We start from the raw sequence: 6666 nt of genomic DNA, 5'->3' as shown, positions 1-6666 counted from the left end.
TCCTCCAGGCCAGTCTCCAGCGTTCTGTGGGCGCTCAGGGAAGCAGTTGAAGCGTCACCACAGCAACCAGAGGGGCATGCTGGTAGATGAGTGGTCTAGAGCCGTCAAGAGCCTTAACGTGTCGTCGTCTGTTAACCAGGCGTCACGCCTCATCGACTGTAGTGAGCTCTGCTGGCAGTCCTCTGGGTCACAGGGAAAGGTGAGAGGCTTTGGGACCGTATTAAAACACATTCAGACACTCAAGCAAAACACCAGCCAAAACATCTGATATTGCTATGCTGCTGTTTTCCTATGTATTTTATTTAAATCATAGTTTGTTTAATAAAATACCTTGATGAAGCCTTGTAGATGCAGGTTGTGTTAGTGGAGGCAGGGTGGAGGCAGGTTGTATTAGTGGAGGCAGGCTGTGTTAGTGGAGGAAGGTTGGAGGCAGGTTGTATTAGTGGAGGCAGGTTGTATTAGTGGAGGCAGGTTGGAGGCAGGTTGTATTAGTGGAGGCAGGTTGGAGGCAGGTTGTATTAGTGGAGGCAGGTTGTATTAGTGGAGGCAGGTTGTATTAGTGGAGGCAGGTTGGAGGCAGGTTGTATTAGTGGAGGCAGGTTGTATTAGTGGAGGCAGGTTGGAGGCAGGTTGGAGGCAGGTTGTGTTAGTGGAGGCAGGTTGTGTTAGTGGAGGCAGGTTGTGTTAGTGGAGGCAGGTTGTATTAGTGGAGGCAGGTTGTATTAGTGGAGGCAGGTTGTGTTAGTGGAGGCAGGTTGGAGGCAGGTTGGAGGCAGGCTGTATTAGTGGAGGCAGGTTGTATTAGTGGAGGCAGGTTGGAGGCAGGTTGTATTAGTGGAGGCAGGTTGGAGGCAGGTTGTATTAGTGGAGGCAGGTTGTATTAGTGGAGGCAGGCTGTGTTAGTGGAGGCAGGTTGTATTAGTGGAGGCAGGTTGTATTAGTGGAGGCAGGTTGGAGGCAGGTTGGAGGCAGGTTGTATTAGTGGAGGCAGGTTGTATTAGTGGAGGCAGGTTGTATTAGTGGAGGCAGGTTGGAGGCAGGTTGTATTAGTGGAGGCAGGTTGTATTAGTGGAGGCAGGTTGGAGGCAGGTTGGAGGCAGGTTGTGTTAGTGGAGGCAGGTTGTGTTAGTGGAGGCAGGTTGTAATAGTGGAGGCAGGTTGTGTTAGTGGAGGCAGGCTGTGTTAGTGGAGGCAGGTTGGAGGCAGGTTGTATTAGTGGAGGCAGGCTGTGTTAGTGGAGGCAGGTTGTATTAGTGGAGGCAGGTTGTGTTAGTGGAGGCAGGTTGTATTAGTGGAGGCAGGTTGTATTAGTGGAGGCAGGTTGTGTTAGTGGAGGCAGGTTGGAGGCAGGTTGGAGGCAGGCTGTATTAGTGGAGGCAGGTTGTATTAGTGGAGGCAGGTTGTATTAGTGGGGGCAGGCTGTGTTAGTGGAGGCAGGTTGGAGGCAGGTTGTATTAGTGGAGGCAGGTTGTATTAGTGGAGGCAGGTTGTGTTAGTGGAGGCAGGTTGTGTTAGTGGAGGCAGGTTGTATTAGTGGAGGCAGGTTGGAGGCAGGTTGTATTAGTGGAGGCAGGTTGTATTAGTGGAGGCAGGTTGTATTAGTGGAGGCAGGTTGTGTTAGTGGAGGCAGGTTGTATTAGTGGAGGCAGGTTGTATTAGTGGAGGCAGGTTGGAGGCAGGTTGTATTAGTGGAGGCAGGTTGTATTAGTGGAGGCAGGTTGTATTAGTGGAGGCAGGTTGTATTAGTGGAGGCAGGTTGTATTAGTGGAGGCAGGTTGGAGGCAGGTTGTATTAGTGGAGGCAGGTTGTATTAGTGGAGGCAGGTTGGAGGCAGGTTGTATTAGTGGTCTTACTGACCATGTCTGTCTCTCTGTCTGCAGCACTGGATCCGTTTGCAGCTGTTATCTGATGTCTTGGTCCACAGGCTGAAGATGATGGTGGACCCTGCAGACAGCAGCTACATGCCCTCTCTGGTGGTCGTCTCAGGTACACACACAGCAGGGTTTCGTTAGCCGGTAATAGTCGGCTTTTGGCATATAAAAAAAATTAGAAAACCCGATCGAATTGGCGCTGGCCAGTTGTCTGGGATCGTTGTAGGAGAACATGACTGGCCTTCAGAGCCCTGACCTCAACCCCATCGAACACCTTTGGGATGAATTGGAACGTGGACTGTGAGCCAGGCCTAATTGCCCCAACATCAGTGCCCGACCTCACTAATGCTCTTGTGGCTGAATGGAAGCAAGTCCCCGCAGCAATGTTCCAACATCTAGTGGAAAGCCTTCCCAGAAGAGTGGAGGCTGTTATAGCAGCAAAGGGGGGACCAACTCCATATTAATACCCACGATGTCGGAATGAGATGTTTGACGAATAGGTGTCCATATACACTACCGTTCAAAAGTTTGGATTCACTTCAAAATTGACTTGTTTTCAAAAGAAAAGCAATTTTTTTGTCCATTAAAATAACATCAAATTAATCAGAAATACAGTGTAGACATTGTTAATGTTGTAAATGGCTATTGTAGCTGGAAACAGCAGATTTTTAATGGAATATCTACATAGGCGTACAGAGGCCCATTATCAGCAACCATCAGTCCTGTGTTCCAATGGCACGTTGTGTTTGCTAATCCAAGTTTATCATTTTAAAAGGCTAATTGATCATTAGAAAACCCTTTTGCAATTATGTTAGCACAGCTGAAAACTGTTGTGCTGATTTAATGAAGCAATAAAACTGGCCTTCTTGAGACTAGTTGAGTATCTGGAGCATCAGCAATTGTGGGTTCGATTACAGGCTCAATATGGCCAGAAACAAAGATCTTTCTTCTGAAATTCGTTAGTCTATTTTTGTTCTGAGAAATGAAGGCTATTCCATGCAAGAAACTGCCAAGAAACTGAAGATCTCGTACAACGCTGTGTACTACTCCCTTCACAGAACAGTGCAAACTGGCTCTAACCAGAATAGAAAGAGGAGTGGGAGGCCCCGGTGCACAACTGAGCAAGAGGACAAATACATTAGAGTGTCTAGTTTGAGAAACAGACGCCTCACAGGTCCTCAACTGGCAGCTTCATTAAATAGTACCCACAAAACACCAGTCTCAACGTCAACAGTGAAGAGGCGACTCCGGGATGCTGACCTTCTAGGCAGAGTTGCAAAGAAAAAGCCAAATCTCAGACTGGCCAATAAAAAGAAAAGATTAAGATGGGCAAAAGAACACAGACACTGGACAGAGGAAGATTGGAAAAAAGTGTTATGGACAGACGAATTGAAGTTTGAGGTGTTCGGATCACAAAGAAGAACATTTGTGAGACGCAGACCAAATGAAAAGATGCTGGAGGAGTGCTTGATGCCATCTGTCAAGCATGGTGGAGGCAATGTGATGGTCTGGGGGTGCTTTGGTGGTGGTAAAGTGGGAGATTTGTACAGGGTAAAAGGGATCTTGAAGAAGGAAGGCTATCACTCCATTTTGCAACGCCATGCCATGTGGACGGCGCTTGATTGGAGCCAATTTCCTCCTACAACAGGACAATGACCCAAAGCACAGCTCCAAACTATGCAATAACTATTTAGGGAAGAAGCAGTCAGCTGGTATTCTGTCTATAATGGAGTGGCCAGCACAGTCACCGGACCTCAACCCTATTGAGCTGTTGTGAGAGCAGCTTGACCGTATGGTACGTAAGAAGTGCCCATCAAGCCAATCCAACTTGTGGGAGGTGCTTCAGGAAGCATGGAGTGAAATCTCTTCAGATTAACTCAATACATTGACAACTAGAATGCCAAAGGTCTGCAAGGCTGTAATTTCTGCAAAGGGAGGATTCTTTGACAAAGTTTGAAGGACACAATTATTATTTCAATTAAAAATAATTGTTTCTAACCTTGTCAATGACTACATTTTCTATTCGTTTTGCTATATTTCCTATTCAAACTAATTTCATGTATGTTTTCATGGAAAACAAGGACATTTCTAAGTGACCCCAAACTTTTGAACGGTAGTGTGCTTTTGGTAATGTAGTGTATATCAGAGCTCAATCACCTGTGTGAATGAATTGTGGTTGTAGTTTACATGTATAAGTAAGAAAACATATTTTTTTTGTCATGAGCAGTATTCTCATGTTAGTGTTTTAAATGACATGGTTTGTGCCAGAGCAGGATTCTCATGTTAGTGTTTTAAATGACATGGTTTGTGCCAGAGCAGGATTCTCATGTTAGTGTTTTAAATGACATGGTTTGTGCCAGAGCAGGATTCTCATGTTAGTGTTTTAAATGACATGGTTTGTGCCAGAGCAGTATTCTCATGTTAGTGTTTTAAATGACATGGTTTGTGCCAGAGCAGTATTCTCATGTTAGTGTTTTAAATGACATGGTTTGTGCCAGAGCAGGATTCTCATGTTAGTGTTTTAAATGACATGGTTTGTGCCAGAGCAGGATTCTCATGTTAGTGTTTTAAATGACATGGTTTGTGCCAGAGCAGTATTCTCATGTTAGTGTTTTAAATGACATGGTTTGTGCCAGAGCAGTATTCTCATGTTAGTGTTTTAAATGACATGGTTTGTGCCAGAGCAGGATTCTCATGTTAGTGTTTTAAATGACATGGTTTGTGCCAGAGCAGGATTCTCATGTTAGTGTTTTAAATGACATGGTTTGTGCCAGAGCAGGATTCTCATGTTAGTGTTTTTACCTTTATAGGTGGTAGTTCCCTGAACAACCTGGTAGAGCTGAAGACCATCAACATCAACCCCACAGACACCACTGTTCCTCTGCTCAACGACTGCACTGAGGTAACTTAAACATTATCTACATGATCTATACTGAGCAAAAATATGAACGCAACATGCAACCATTTCAACGATTTTACTGAGTTACAGGTAAATGCATTAGGCCCTAATCTATGGATTTCACCTGACTGGGAATGAAAAAGGTGCACCATCTGTTGGTCACAGATACCTTTAAAAAAAAAAAAAGGGCTTTACAATGGTCCTCAGGATCTCGTCAAGGTATCTCTGTGCATTCAAATTGCCGTCGATAAAATGCAGTTGTGTTCGCTGTCCGTAGCTTATGCCTGCCCATACCATAACCCCACCGCCACCATGGGGCACTCTGTTCACAACGTTGACATCAGCAAACCGCTCACCCACACAACGCCATACACGTGGTCTGCGGTTGTGAGGCCGGTTGGACGTACTGCCAAATTCTCTAAAACGACGTTGGAGGAGGCTTATGGTAGAGAAATGAACATTAAATCTCTGGCAACAGCTCTGGTGGACATTGCTGCTGTCAGCATGCTAATTGCACGCTCCCTCTAAACTTCTGACATCTGTGGCATTGTGTGACAAAACTGCACATTTTAGAGTTGCCTTTTATTGTCCCCAGCACAAGGTGCACCTGTGTAATGATCATGCTGTTTAATCAGCTTCTTGATATGCTACACCTGTCAGGTGGATGGATTATCTTGGCAAAGGAGAAATGCTCACTAACAGGGACGTAAAGAAATGTGTGCAAAAAAATTGCGAGAAATAAGCTTTTTGTGCATATTGAACATTTCTGGGATCTTTTATTTCAGCTCATGAAACTTGGGACCAACACTTTACATGTTGCGTTTATTTTTTGTTCATACATTCATATCAACCCCACAGACACCACTGCTCCTCTGCTCAACGACTGCACTGAAGTACGTTCACTCAACTTGTAGGGACAATCTGGGATTGGTACATCCATTTTTGGACTTGTATATTAAATATATACTCAGTAGACAGTTTATTAGGTACACACATCTAGTACCGGGTCGGAGCCCCCTTTGTCTCCAGAACAGCCTTAATTCTTCAGGGCATGGAAATGCTGCTCAATTGGTATCAAGGGACCTAACGTGTACCAGGAAACATTCCCCACACCATTACACCACCGCCACCAGCCTGTACCGTTGACACCAGGCAGGATGGGGCAATGGACTCATGCTGCTTACGCCAGATCCTGACTCTGCCATCAGCATAACGCTACAAGAACCGGGATTCACCGGAGCAGTCAATGTTTTTCCACTCCTCAGTTGTCCAGTGTTGGTGATACCGTGCCCACTGGAGCCACTTCTTCTAGTTTTTATCTGACAGGAGTGGAACCCGGTGTGGTCGTCTGCTGCAACAGCCCATCCGTGACATGGACCGACGAGTTGTGTGTTCGGAGATGCCATTCTGCACACCACTTTGTACTGGTGTTATCTGCCTGTTTGTGGCCCACCTGTTAGCTTGCATGAATCTTGCCATTCTCCTTCGACCTTTCTCGTCAACGAGCTGTTTTCGCCCACAGGACTGCCGCTGACTAGATGTTTTTTGTTGTCACACCATTCTCTGTAAACCCTAGACACTGTCCTGCGTGAAAAGCCCAGGAGGGTGGCGGTTTCTGAGATACTGGATCCGGCGCGCCTGGCACCGACGATCATACCACCCACACTCAAAGTCGATTAGGTCACTCCTTTTGCCCATTCTAACCTTCAATCAAACAGTAACTGAATGCCTCGATGCCGGTCTGCCTGCTTTATATAGCAAGCCACGGCCACGTGACTCACTGTCTGTAGGAGCGATCCATTTTCGTGAACGGACTGGTGTACCCAATAAACTGGCCGTTGATTCTTGAAGAATATAACTTATAATTGCTTCATGAGCTTAGTTCAACTGTTGTAC

General features: G+C 45.8%; 2 long non-coding RNA genes across 8 annotated transcripts; both read left to right on the top strand.

Annotated features, from left to right (window-relative positions):
- The first annotated feature begins 221 nt into the window (after positions 1-221).
- Positions 222-1134, top strand: LOC123481440. 6 transcript variants are annotated; one of them, XR_006657113.1, is made up of 5 exons: positions 222-471; positions 513-618; positions 660-754; positions 796-1029; positions 1101-1134. It is a non-coding gene; the product is annotated as an uncharacterized LOC123481440 (long non-coding RNA). The 6 variants fall into 6 exon arrangements; XR_006657112.1 differs by lacking the exon at positions 1101-1134 and having other exon boundaries at positions 513-599; positions 641-754; positions 796-961; positions 992-1085; XR_006657114.1 differs by lacking the exon at positions 1101-1134 and having other exon boundaries at positions 660-735; positions 796-961; positions 992-1085.
- Positions 1135-1172: 38 nt separating this feature from the next.
- On the top strand, positions 1173-1835 carry LOC123481441. 2 transcript variants are annotated; one of them, XR_006657117.1, is made up of 4 exons: positions 1173-1339; positions 1381-1399; positions 1449-1755; positions 1786-1835. It is a non-coding gene; the product is annotated as an uncharacterized LOC123481441 (long non-coding RNA). The 2 variants fall into 2 exon arrangements; XR_006657116.1 differs by having other exon boundaries at positions 1173-1350.
- The last annotated feature ends 4831 nt before the right edge of the window (positions 1836-6666 follow it).

This window comes from Coregonus clupeaformis, chromosome 20 (assembly GCF_020615455.1).
Source record: "Coregonus clupeaformis isolate EN_2021a chromosome 20, ASM2061545v1, whole genome shotgun sequence".
Taxonomy (NCBI): domain Eukaryota; kingdom Metazoa; phylum Chordata; class Actinopteri; order Salmoniformes; family Salmonidae; genus Coregonus; species Coregonus clupeaformis.
The sequence above is the reverse complement of the archived record's forward strand: the minus strand, read 5'-3'. Positions and strand labels throughout refer to the sequence as shown.